Genomic DNA, 13,168 nt, shown 5'->3' with positions numbered 1-13,168 from the left:
AAACAAAGCCCGAATTAATTCGGGAATGGTACTCTACGTCACATTTTCAATTCCCAAATAAATGTGTGAATGGCAGAGAATGTGTTAAATTGTGGTTATGTTAAAATGATATCCATACATTTCTCTCCATACAGTTCTCGAAATGAAAATGTTTGAAAATTAAAAACTGTGAGCGACGGCTCCAACATTACATCTCATGAACTTAACAGCTTCGAATGACGCAAGTTGGTTCTTCCGGAACGCACTTTTTTTCCAAGCAGGCTGGGACATTCATTATGCTAGTAAAGGTCAGCAATTTGTTCAAGTCAATAAAAATGTTCATAAAACTAAGAGCTCACAAGGGGGGGGGGGGGGGCGCTTTCGTAGCCTGTGCTCACCCATCAAATAGCGAGTATGGGATATGTTGAGCGGTCGGCTTTTGCAGAGATCAAAGGTTGGAAAGCAGCAGTGATCTGGAGGGATAGACGATATCACTGTGCCCCACAGTAATCCCGGTCAAACTCCACCAACTGCTCGCAAATGTGGATAAAAACACTTACGGACAAACACGCATTTATGGAAACTGAAACTAAACTGGAGTTTAAAGTCAACTGATCAGATTAGATGACTCTTAAATAAATACGCTTCATATAAAGTCCGATCGGGCCATTTTTATCAATTGAAAAAAAAATCTGAACATGTTATTAGCGATATGGAGACTGTTGAGAGAAGTCAGGAAGTGGATATGGGGTGGTTTATTGCTAAGCAACCAGTCATTATCCTCCAGAGTTGAGCGAAGTGACCGGCCATCCGTCTAACTCCGGTGGCTTGTCTAGCTTCTGTGTGCAAGCCACCCCTCACGCCCCCCACTCCCAACCCCTCGCTCGTTTGATGCAACCACATCCACATTGCTCGCTCTCTGCCTTCCCCACTCTCTCGGCCCTCTCTGTTGTCTCCCCGTCCGAATACAAACAGAGATAAAGAACGCTGCAATCGCTCTTGACACACAAATGGGTTAACACAATAAAGCCGGCTTTGCCTGGCTCACTCAGGGGGAGAAAGCAATTCCAGCGGCAGGCAGGAGGTAATAAAACAGGGCTAGGACTGTGCGTGTGTGTGTGTGTGTGCAATACATGTCCTCATGTCAATGTTCCTATGTTTTTATATGTGAGTGGTAGCAGGCACCCAAGATCTTTGGCCTCAGGGTTCAATATCGTCTGGCTTTGCAACCTTTCCTTGACACAAATCACAGGGTGGAAGAAAAAGATGGGAGTTCTCGGTCCCTCCATCATTTCGATTAAGGAAACCGGATCTTAATACCAACAATATAGCTGACTCGCACACGCCCTATCCAGATGCTATGTAAATGTGTGCCTTGCGGGGGTCAGCTGCTATCTCTTTTACACTGTATCCGGTTTGCTTGGAATTCTCCACGTTGACCAATTATGGCTTTTACCCTCGACCGACTGCCCCTGCTGCCAAAAAATGATAACAGTCTCTAGCGTTTTATGACATCGTTCAGCATTTCAACAGCATTCAACTTTGGGGAGAAAATTGTAATGTGGCTTGTGCAATTACACTCCGGATCAGACAACTGTTTTCGGCAGTCTGTGAAAATTTCATTACTCTACAGCGAGCGCCTTCTAATCGGGTAATGGCCTCTTTTTGTCACGGACACAAACGGTCTGTGGGGGGTGTGACAGCGAATAAGTGTTACACATTTGAAACGACATAATATGCAAGCAGCCGGCAATGGTGCAGACACCGGTCAGCATAATGTGAGCTGTTGGCGATATGGAACAAGTGACGGGAGAAACTAGAAGTCGATAGCTAATTCCTGGACGGACTGCGGTACAATCAAAGGCATTGAGCCTTGATGCGTTCACGCAGTTGATGTATCTCCCTCTGAGCCATTATGGACAGATATCATAGGTTTGACATTGCCTCGTCCTTTGTATACCAATGCAGAGAGGGACTTGGACAAACTCTACAAACCGGACAGGGCAGCTATTTGTTTATGTCAGCCAACTTCCAATCAGGTAATCAACCTGCATGCATGTAAATTGGTGGCTTTTGTCAATGGGGACTACATTATGAAAGCACGTAGGGGAAAAATCTTATCTGTCTGATGTATTTCTTGCTTCTGCAGAAAGATACAAAGCCAGAGGGGGATGGAGAACAGCCGGACAAAATGCGGAGAGATGGAGATTAGGATGATGTACGGTTCCTTGTTCCATTAAAGTTTGATCTTCCTCAAAAGGTAAGGAGAATCAGATATCTCCCATTCAAGATTAAAGCACGCCAACATAGAGGGGGGGGAGATTAATCAGAGGCCTGAGATGAAAAAAACAGCCTTGCTTCTGGCATGGAAAAGAGTGGCAATAAAGAGTTCGCCAGAGCATGTGAAACACAGAGAAGCACAATGGTGAATCAAACAGAGTGTACGAGCCTCCGCAAAACACATCAAAGTGTAGCCTAGACTGAGATACAGTAGCTGGAGAACAACAGCGGGGGGCCCATCTGATAGCGGCCAAGACTGTCATCGCGGTATAGTGGTTGGGGTTGAAGAGGGCACGCGGAGGATTTTCCCATGTTGCTCACTGTCGCTAGACTCCTTGTGGCCTCGCCTCCTCTTGCTGAGATCAATGATGCCCGGGTGATTTCACAGCATTCTGCACTGTCACCCAGAACAAATCAATGTGAGCATGAGCAAAGCAGGAGAGGCATTGAATTTAAGGAGAGCAAATTCACAGTTGTGGAGCGTGTCAGATTTGTTTTTATTCTTCAGCAAGGAACATTTTGGAAGGAGCACGCCTGCCCTTGCCTCGCTCTCACTGGGATGGGGAGCCAACTAAGATGCACAGCTTTCAGGCATGCAGGAAAGTATATCGTTGCTCCTTTTCGAGTAGCCCCATAGGTACAGCGTTCACAGCCTTGTGTTCACAGCCTTCTTTTACAAAGTTTTGGCACACAAAGGAGAATGCATGCCTTGAGGAGCCCACCATGAGGGGAAAGGAGCAACAAAGCAGAGCGCCGATGCCTATGTGGAACTGTCGCGGCTTGGAATTGAAGTGGATTTAAGTGGGACAGGAGATGTGAGACAATCTGTTTTCGTCAATGGATGCTACAGCTTCGTGTTTGCTTTCAACATTAAGCTTGTAGTAGACGTGCACATTCCACCATGACGTACCTGATTCACTGGTGAAAAGGAGGCTTTGATCCTCTCCTCTTTCATCTAGAACTAATAATTAGCCCGATGGGGTACATTGGACCATGAAGGACACATTTGCCTTGTGTTGTACTTATTAACCGCACAAGCTGTTTTAGACAATAAAAATGCATCAGCTCACCTTAACCTTTCCATATTAAAGGCTACACATTAACCTGTCTGGTACGAAGTGACTTTCATTCAGCATGACAGAATGAGAGGACAGGGGTGGAGGTGAGAAGGGTGGCGAGAGGTCAGAGAGTCAGCGCTGTGTGTCATGAGTGACACTTGTGCAAAACGTGCAGATGGACAATGGCTATTTTAGCAGAGCAGAAATAAAGTGGTTTTCCTATGGGCCATCTTCAAAGCTGCGTACAAACCAAAATCTTTTGAGAGAGAATTCAGCTGTATAAAAAAAATACTATGACTTACTGTTCTTTCGTTACAACTACATTGTAATCACATGCTTAGTTTTCCGATTGGTTTAGAGAACACTGGCTCAGAGTGGAGGGTGGTGAATTTGTAAAATACTCAATAAAATGTAACCATGCGTGGCATTACAGAATCAACAGTCACTTTTGCTCTGTAAGAATGAATGCCATTTTTATAAATGAAACACGGTTACCTCTCATTTTCAATACACCACCTCCAAAACTCTCCACTACCGTATAGCAGTTCACAATCAATATTTACTTAATATCATAATGTAACCATCGGAACTTGAAATCTAATGTATCTTTGTTTGTTCTATAGGCCACTGTAAACTAGACATACAACTCATACACACTGCTCTGATAACACCCCAAAAATCCTTGTACACTTATATTTATATATTATATTTGAAAAACCATTGTCATTCATTGACTGTGCACCTTTTAGTCCGGTATACCTAATATATGGATAAAGTGTGAAAATACACCATTTATTGGGGGTTCGCTTTATACTCCGGTGCGCCTGAAACACCGGAAAATACAGTAGTTCAAAAAAAATAAAATGACGCATGAATATTTGTGTGTGTGTGTATTCCACACCAGCAAGTCTAATTATGAAGGCCCTAGACACATTACATTTACTTTGTACTGTACATGGCAATACAGAAGATGAAATTTGCACACCCACAAAACAAAACCCCCCAAAAATCTACATAAACTGCACAAATCCATGAGCAGGATAGCCAACACATGCTATAAATGAAGACAATGAACTGTTGTGAATAAACGAATACAGTATAATTCAAATTGTAATTGCCAAGTATCGTTATTGCCCAATAATAGAGGCTTAATAGGATAGTACAGTAGTACTGCATATAATGAAGCTGTACATTATGTGGTCATCTCAATGACCCAAATGATCGATCACAGAAAAACTTCTTGGTAAAATACAAGGAAGTTCTCCACCACTGTCAACACATCTTTTCTGTACTGCTTTCCTATTGGCTCACAAAAGCTTCATATTCAAGTGGAAAGGCAAACGCTCCGGTGATCACATTGGAACTAATAGGAACATGTTTCACAAGGCTTGGTGAATCCTTGAACCACCATTTGACCCCGACGTTGCGGAAACACCAGCAGATGGGGTAGAAAATATGAGGCATTCGTCTGACACGCTCGGCGCAGCCTCGGTGAAAGCGCAGGGTCAAGAATCCGGTGCTAAAATAGATATTGTTGTGGAGGTATTGCTTCTAACTACACAACAAGGCAGCAATGTCATGTCAGGCTGCCTCTGCCCCTGCAGCTGACCAGAGAAGACCTTCACACACACTCACACCCACACAAACACAAGCATCCCTGTAATGTCACATCCCATTTTCCCACGATGACTAGTTGAAGGGTGTGCTCGTCCCACCGCGGTGTTGATTAGCGGCTAATGCTTTTGTTGTATGACTTTTCATGTCTCTATATATTGCGGCGAGTGCAATAATCAGGACAGCGGAGGTGATATTAAATCATATAGTAGTGTAAAGCAAAACAAAGACAGGATGTGTCTCTTTTGTTTGCCTGCGCGTGAAAACTTTTCAGGAAATTAAACACTTTGATCAAGAGTCTAATGAGCAGTTTAGAGAGGAAGCGTTGCTTCAAGTGTCTGATGATGTTGCCTTGTTTAAAGATATATTTCTGCCTGACTGGTTCAAAGGCAAATTATGTTTTTCATGATGCCCGACATCGAGCGAACGTATGGACAACAGATCTGTCCCATCAATGTTATTAATCAGCGTAAAATGTGCACACACACTCGAGCTGTGACTATTTTAGTCATTCTAATTGCTAAAATGAGATAGGCTGCCTCCGGGTAGGTGTTGAGACAATCAAACGATGCAAGGATTAAAGAAGAGATTAATACACAGAGCAGGAAATTAAACTTCAGCAACTTAAACGATATTCGAGATTGCTGCTCTCTTTTAATAAGCGCTGAATATGTTAAGGCACCCAAACTATCAATCAATCAAACTGATGTGTAATTTAAGAAAAGGCCTTTTTTTTAAGTGCAATAATTTGGTTGGTGTATTGCTCAAATATTCTCAATGGCTGTGAGTAGCAGATATAATTTCAATTTTTACTTGTTTTCATTTTTAAGGAGCTGTGGGGAAGATTACAGAGGTGGCATACTGATGGCACATTTAATAAGTATTCATAAGTCCCATTTACTGTCGGGATGAACTGACAATCGCCCTGAAGGAGCAAGGTTTTCGTATTCGGTCTAACAACTTTTTGGTTTCCAGAAATATTCTTGGAAGATTTACTTTGTGTATCTTTGTAATGAGCAAAAATGTACTGTTTATGTGTTTAATAAGGATTTAACTTTCTCTGAAGTATCTCTGTTATGTTGGACAACATGAGGCAACACAAAGGGAGTTGTTGACGTACTGAACGACATCACAGCCTGTCAATGGAGTTCAGAATGCTGTTAGCGTACAAGCTAGCAGACAATTAGCGTCGCTTATCGCAACGTGACGACTAGGTGGAATATATTCCATCCATCAAAAGGATAAAAAAGATTTTTTTTCGTGTGGCTATAACATCAAACTGGACGTACAAATGTATTTAGACCGTTGAGCGTTTAGCAGGCTGTTTTCATGGCACTGAGCAGGCATGCCCATTGCATCCAAGAGCTGGGAGAAGATTTTCATTTTTCAACATTTTGAAGCCTGATTTCAGATTAAGTGGAGATATTTTTCTCATTCAAGGCTTGTTAACAACACACTTTCCAATGGTGTGTCATATTTAGAATACTATTTTTTTCACTTAACAGAGACTAGAAGTTATGTAGAGTGGGACGTTGGTACAATGTGTTTTTACTATGTGGTTGTTTTTCACGCTTGTATGATGATTAAGAAAACGGATAATGCCTGTCTCCTCTAAATGCTACAAATATTATAATATAAACTATTTAGCACAGTTAAATAGTTTTTTAATCACGGTTGACAATTAACAAACGTTACTTTTTAGTACCCATTGCATTGCATCCACAATTAACAGGTTTTCTGATGGAAACTTGGAACAGATCAAATGAATTGAAATGAATTGATTTTTCAATGTCAACAAAAAAGTGGATCAACATTCCTGGACTGGACTGCATTTAACTTCTACGGAATCTCTTAAGATTGAAGAACAGGAAACAAGAAGGAAGAAATGAGACACAAGTTAAAAACTGAAGTCCGCAGTATGACATTTGAGATCTAAAGTGAGAAGAAAATAACAAAAGCCTTCAAAAGCAAGTGAGTGAATAAAGAGGCAAAAAAGACAGAAAGAAACTCCAGAAAGGTAATTCAGTGACCTAGATATTAAAGCTTTTCTGTCACGCTGTTTCTCGGTGCCTCGTCCAACCATCACATTGAGTTAAGACAAGCATTATGCTGGGAAGACTATTTGTTTAGGTGAGGAGCAGCCGCAGAGCTAATATGAGCGCAATTTGCTCAGCAGGTCAGAGGCACAGAGTGGAGGAAGTAAATGAGGCAGTTGTGCCCCCTCGGGTGCAGCCCCCTGCCTCATACATCACTGGATGTTTTATTCAATACAGCCAGGAAGGCTCCATGGCAGGTGCCCTGCATGGCTGGGGCGCGGGTTGGGAGGGGTGAGGGAACTTGGCCATATTACATTCAGCAAGCAACATGTCGACAGGGGGAGAGACAGAATGGCTCCAGACAGGGGGAAACATTACTGTATATTCCAAGAATAATGATAAACCCTCGTATGTGCGCAGACGTTTTTTTTTTTTTTTTGGCACAGTCAGCGGAAATCATATGAACATTTGTTTCTGGAATGGACACTTTAACTTGGCTCAAATCCATAATGCTGGGGTCTTTTCCAGTATTTATACTATATCTATGGTGTCAAAGTCATTTTTTGCCACCGGCGGGCAACATTGTAGTTGCGGTTTCCTCGCGGGTGCCGTTATGAATTTGGGGAAGCCATTAGAATGTTTAATCCGCACCAGATATTAAATTAGAGTGCATATTAGTTCATTCGCTGCCATTCACGAATTTATTCGGGAATTGAAAAGTGTGACGTTGAACGCCATTCCCAAATTTGTTCAGGTTTTGGTTTTTCTTGTGGGGGTGCTAATAAGGGGCTGGTCAGACCCCTCCTAATGTTTTTTCCCCCTTCCACAAGGGGGAAGCATTTGCCTTTTGTTCATGTTAGCATTTTGTTTCAGCTTCAGCTGTTGTTAAAGCGCTATATAAATCAATTCGTATGTATTTGGATTTTGAACAGCCACCCTCATTTGAAGCTCAAATATCTCCAGACCCATGTAATTTAGTAATTAACTCTTTTTTTCTGATCAAGGAAGAGAGTCTAAGGTTTCTAACGCTATCTTGCATGTTTATGTAGTCCTAAAACTCAATATTCTGTGGGTCCTGGAATTCGAGTGACAATGACAAAAACCCTAGCACTGGAGTGGACACAGTTTTTGCACATTTCTGGCAGTAAATGAGTTAATGATTAACTGGTTTCCAAATTTGAAGTCAAGAATAATGAGTCATTGTGGTTTAAATGAGACAATTTGAAATTTTGGTTCGGACTCTCGCAAGCATCAAAACACTTGACATGCTTGATTTGCTTTCACGGGCTGAATAAAATGATGTGGCAGGCCATATTTGGCCCCCAGGCCGAGACTTTGACACCATTGTACTATATAATAGCTACTTTGACAAAAGCCACATACTGTGTCGGAGATTCTTGTGTTTTGTTACTGCTATGAGGCTAGGTTCGAAGTATTGAATGCAAATAGTTGACTCCCAAGTAACAATACTTTTTCAGGACTGCACCTGACTTAATGAGTAGTTAAAAAGTACTGTACATTGAAGATCTTCAGGCAGTGGTGTCGTTAAAGGCTGTGTGCGCGTGTGTTTGGCTGCTCGTGTCTGCCTCCAGAGGGCAGAAGCAAAAGCGCCCCATCATCCTTCCGAGTGAAAAGTTTTACAGTTGGATGCTCACATCTTGGGTGAATTTTACGAGCCCCGCAGTAAAAAAAATCCTGCCATAATATGCAGGAAGACTATAAAAGCACAGTGGATGTCATTAACACTCCGGGGTGAAGAAGCACTAATTGCAGAAGACATTTGCAGCCAAAGGTTCGCACGTTTGGATAAGAGCCCGCAGGAGGAGCGGCGGTACCGGCCACAGAGCCGTTCAATCACACTTCAAAGTGACTCCTAGAGCCATTGGAACATGTACTTTTTTACGATTATGACACTTGTGTTTTATTATTGTGGCTTACACACATGACAACAATTGTCTCCCGTGCATGTAGGGCATCGTTAAGCAAGCCTTGACGAACATTGACGATCTCGTTAGCAACCAAAAGACACAGCGCAAGATTCTGACAAGTGCGTTCAATGTTGAGAGGTGGGAGGAAGCCTGACTTTTGAAGAATATATAAATATATTTACCATAAATTGTTCCGTAGTGCACTAGAGCTCCATGCAGATTTCGAACATTGGCCGAGCAAGCTGCGTGCTCACAATTAGAAAAGCTTCATTTTGCTCCGATCCAGCAGCGCCGATTTTCTTCGTCCTCCAACTGTAGCGATTTAAATCCCACACTTGACGAGCTTTTAAAAATAAAATTCTCGGACCGACTGCCAAATTCTGAACGGAGCAGACGATGCAGAAAGATATACAGGTCCACGGAGAAACAATTGCGCACCGCCAAGTGCGCTTCAAGGGTCGACGTTTCTCCGCCGAGGCGAGGTTGAAAGGTCCTGGGTAGCTTTTAACTTCACTGGCTATTATCTCCAAACGACGAGTTTGTTCGTGGAAATATCGGATGCTTGTTTTTATGGGCTACGAGGTATTCCACAATTCCATGAGAGAGAGAGATGGAGAAGAAAAAAAGATCCCAATTGTTACGCATTGGGTTAAAAGTGATGTCAAAATTACAATTTAAATGTGAGGATAAAATCGAGACAATCCTGTGCGAATGGCGAATTGACAGAAATCAAAACCGAGACGGAAAAGGGGGCATCTTCAAGGGCTGGTGATGAAAGGGAAAAAGAAATCCCGGCGATCCGGCTGCGCTCGGTCACTTTCTCCCTCCGAAGATGTTTTTTTGCCTCCGCATCCACAATATGGATCTCCGGCTGCTCTTACGCACTGACCTCACCCCGTGTTGCTCTCGTTGGTGCGTGAAACCAATAAAAGGGACAGAGGGGCGGAGGGGGGCAAAATAAAACACAAAAAAAAAACAAAAAAAGGTTGAATTTGGATGAAAGGGCTAGCAGCTCCGGGATGCAGCGGTCCTTATCTGGTGCCGAGCTGCTGAGACTGACAATAACCCGGAACGCAGCAGCCGGTCAGGTTGGACGCCCTGCCTACCGGCCCGCCTACCGACCAATCAGAGAAGCCGGCCAACACAAACATTCCCACGGCTCCGCCAATCAACGATAATTGACGGGCGTTACCATAGAAATGCATGGCGTCTGATCGTCCTCAACCACATTATTTACCGACGTAAAAAATACATCTAATATTAATTGTACTGGCAGAATGCAGATTGAGATCTTTAATCACCCTTTTATCCTTCATTCATCTTTCGGCAGCGTACTTAAAGGTTAACTCTGACATGGCTTGTTGGAGAGAACGAAAGTCTGACACATTACTGAGAAATAAAGGACTGCTATGACACCACTGCCATACAAATCATTGTCATAAGACTAAAACTAAAACGCATAGAACAACCTTGTTTTTCCCACATTGTAGATTAGGTTGCGTTAAAAGTCACATTTGTAAATAGCACAGCCATCTTATGTTGACTCAAAACAGTGTTATATATCAAATATGCTTTTTTTATACTTGCACTAAGTGCAGTTCTTGATGAAACATTTGTGCAGAGTTATACATGTCCACTAACACTTCTATTATTCTTAGAATACTGTTTTTATCCCCCCCGCCCCGCCCCTTTCAAATTGCTGCTGTGGATTGCAAATGTCCCCATTGTGGGACCACCAAAGCAGAATTAGAGCGAGAGGTCTTTTCACTACATCACAAGTGTCAAAGTCAAAGCCAGGGGGCCAAGTCTGGCCTGCCACATCATTTTATTCGCCCCACGAAAGCAAATCAAAGTTGTGAAATTCCATGACCCTTGTCAAAGTCCAAACCAAAAATTTTTATTATTCTTGACTTGAAATTTGAAAAGTAGTTATTCATTAATTTGTTGTATATGTAGTATTTGGAGGGGATTAACACATGGCTTCCCCAAATTCATAACAGCTCCGAAGAGGAAACCGTAACTACAACGTAGCCCGAGGCAAAAAAAAATATGTGTTTGACACCCTCGACCTACATGTTTTTATTGCATGTTTAGTGCATTTCAAAAAATCCTTATGCAATTGCGATTAGCTGCATAGTTTCCTTATGACATGGGCCAGCTTTGCTAAATGCTGTTTATGGGGCATTACAAACATTCATTTTCCTTCTATAAATTAATTAATAAACGATATGCTACCATTATTATCAATCTAAGTAGGCAATAGCATTTGAAAATGTACTAAAGTAAAAATGTCCCTGGTAAAATTGGACTTACTGTCAGTAAGAGTACTAATTCATTCGCTAATACTTACATACGTACATGTTAAGTCAAAGTTGAAGTCAAAGTCAGCTTTATTGTCAAATATGCTAATATGCATGACATACAGCACAGACTAAATTACTGTCCTCTCGGACCCAGCGTGCAAAGCACTTATAATTACTTTACCAAACATAATAAACACAAAAACGCCAATTTGAGAGAGAGGAGAGCCGCTGCGTGTTCACGTGCTGCCATCTTGGGAAAAAAAGAACAAAAATAACAAATAATATAACAATATAAAGACACGGAGCGCGAAGGAAGTAATCACGGTATAGTAAAACACTAAATGAGAATCAATCTTTTTGAAGAACATTTACTTAAGTTAAGTGAGTAACAAAAATGGTCAAACTAAATTTCTTTGTTTACACACATGAACAACCCGCATAGGGGACGATTAATCATGTAATTATATGTATAACGAATTGGTGACATGGAACTTCCTCAAGAGGATTCCCCCACATTTATCAACAATGCGTGCATTTGTTCCATTATTCAAAAGAGAATGTGAATTCATTCTGTCAACACGCAGCTTTGTCTTCCTGTTCGTTTTTAATGTGAACTTTTAAATAGACCGCTAATCGGGTTGAACGAATTGCAATTTACATTTGCGTGATGTGGTTGAACTTCTGGTTTTATTACACGGAGAAAAGAATTTTGTAAATGCAGACCAAGCCATCCTATTACGTGTTTATCTTTAGCTTTCAAGTTGAGTTCTTGTCTGGTGAAATGTTGACATTTTTAGGCAGACACAAATGACAACTCAATATATAGCTTGTTGTTATGTCCGGAGGAATGAGAGAGGAGAGTTGCTTTGTCAACGTGTTTATTGTGCCACCATCTTAGTCTACCTGCGATCGTGACGTCACCGCTGCTTTTCGACCTGTCGCAACATTCTGTAGCAGTGTGACATATGCTACATTTACCCCCCTCCCTGAAGGAACCAAAAACACTCTGTAACAAGGGAAACCGGGTAGACTGCCGGTTTCCCTGCTTAGCCGTGTGGGTTATTCTGCCACGCGATAGGCTAAGCACTGGCTAGGGTCTGAACATTCAAAATCGGTGATAATTGTCCAAATTACCAAAGGGCAAAGGCGAACGCGAGCTGGCCGAGGCTCTGGCCCCACAGGCACGGCTGGTTCACCACGCTCTTCGAGGAGTCCCATCGGTGTTCTCTGATGTGTGACAGGACGTTAGTAGTCTTTGCCTGAGAAGTCGTTCGAGGGGGTTGGTGCCGCCACTCTCCTTAGGCGGCTGGCATGCCAACGGGACCCGTCAGCCAGACAGAAGGTGGTCGGTCCGAGTTGGGCGGTAATCTGGACTGGTGCTGTCCAGAATGAGTCCAATTTGTGAGAGCAGCACGGCCGGCGAATGCGGACCCAGTCCGACACAGTAAGTGTGCGTTGCTTCGTCCGGCGCTTCTCGTTGGGCCCTCTGCTGGCTGAGGAAGAGTAGGGCAGGCCGTCTGCTTGGTTGGAGCTTTCTCCACCCCCGTTGGCCTGGGGGTGAATTGTGGCACCCGCATTGTCAGAGATGGAAAAGCCGAGTGCACAAAACAAGTCCAAGCCCAAGAGGTTGGCGCCGTGACGGGACACTTGGAAAGTGAAAGCAGGGAGAGTCCTTGAGCCATAGCGCACCGTGAAGGTGGCAGTGCCCACCATACCAATCTTAGTTTGGCCATAGCCAAACAAGTCCTCAGCGTTGGACTCGATCGGGAGATGAGGAAATAGCCGTCAAACTGTGGACACGTTCAACAGTGACCTGGAGGCTGCCGTGTCGAGCAGGAGTGGTAAGCTCACTCCATCCAGTTCCACTGTGCACCACTTGAATGGCTTGGCGCGCGAGCCCACGCAGTGGATGGTGGTTCGCCTCGGCTGGTCTGGTGAGCGGGATGATATGTTTGTCGACGTAGGGGCGG

The 13,168-nt window shown here is 43.1% G+C and overlaps 1 protein-coding gene and 1 long non-coding RNA gene across 2 annotated transcripts in view; one reads left to right on the top strand and one right to left on the bottom strand.

Annotated features, from left to right (window-relative positions):
* fam222aa (family with sequence similarity 222 member Aa) overlaps positions 1–9,934 on the bottom strand; it is a 61,987-nt gene extending 52,053 nt beyond the window's left edge. The window contains exon 1 of the mRNA XM_088994337.1: positions 9,078–9,934. The gene's annotated coding sequence lies outside the window, so the exon portion shown is untranslated. The remainder of the gene's footprint in view (positions 1–9,077) is intronic.
* LOC148899244 (uncharacterized) lies at positions 1,008–3,211 on the top strand. Its single transcript, XR_016114670.1, has 4 exons — positions 1,008–1,063; positions 1,948–2,018; positions 2,129–2,239; positions 2,768–3,211. It is a non-coding gene; the product is annotated as an uncharacterized LOC148899244 (long non-coding RNA).
* Positions 9,935–13,168: the final 3,234 nt, after the last annotated feature.

This window comes from Hippocampus bargibanti, linkage group LG04 (assembly GCF_051943395.1).
Source record: "Hippocampus bargibanti isolate YZ-2025 linkage group LG04, ASM5194339v1, whole genome shotgun sequence".
NCBI lineage: Eukaryota > Metazoa > Chordata > Actinopteri > Syngnathiformes > Syngnathidae > Hippocampus > Hippocampus bargibanti.
Note: the sequence above shows the minus strand (reverse complement) of the source record. Positions and strands in the feature narration are given on the sequence as shown.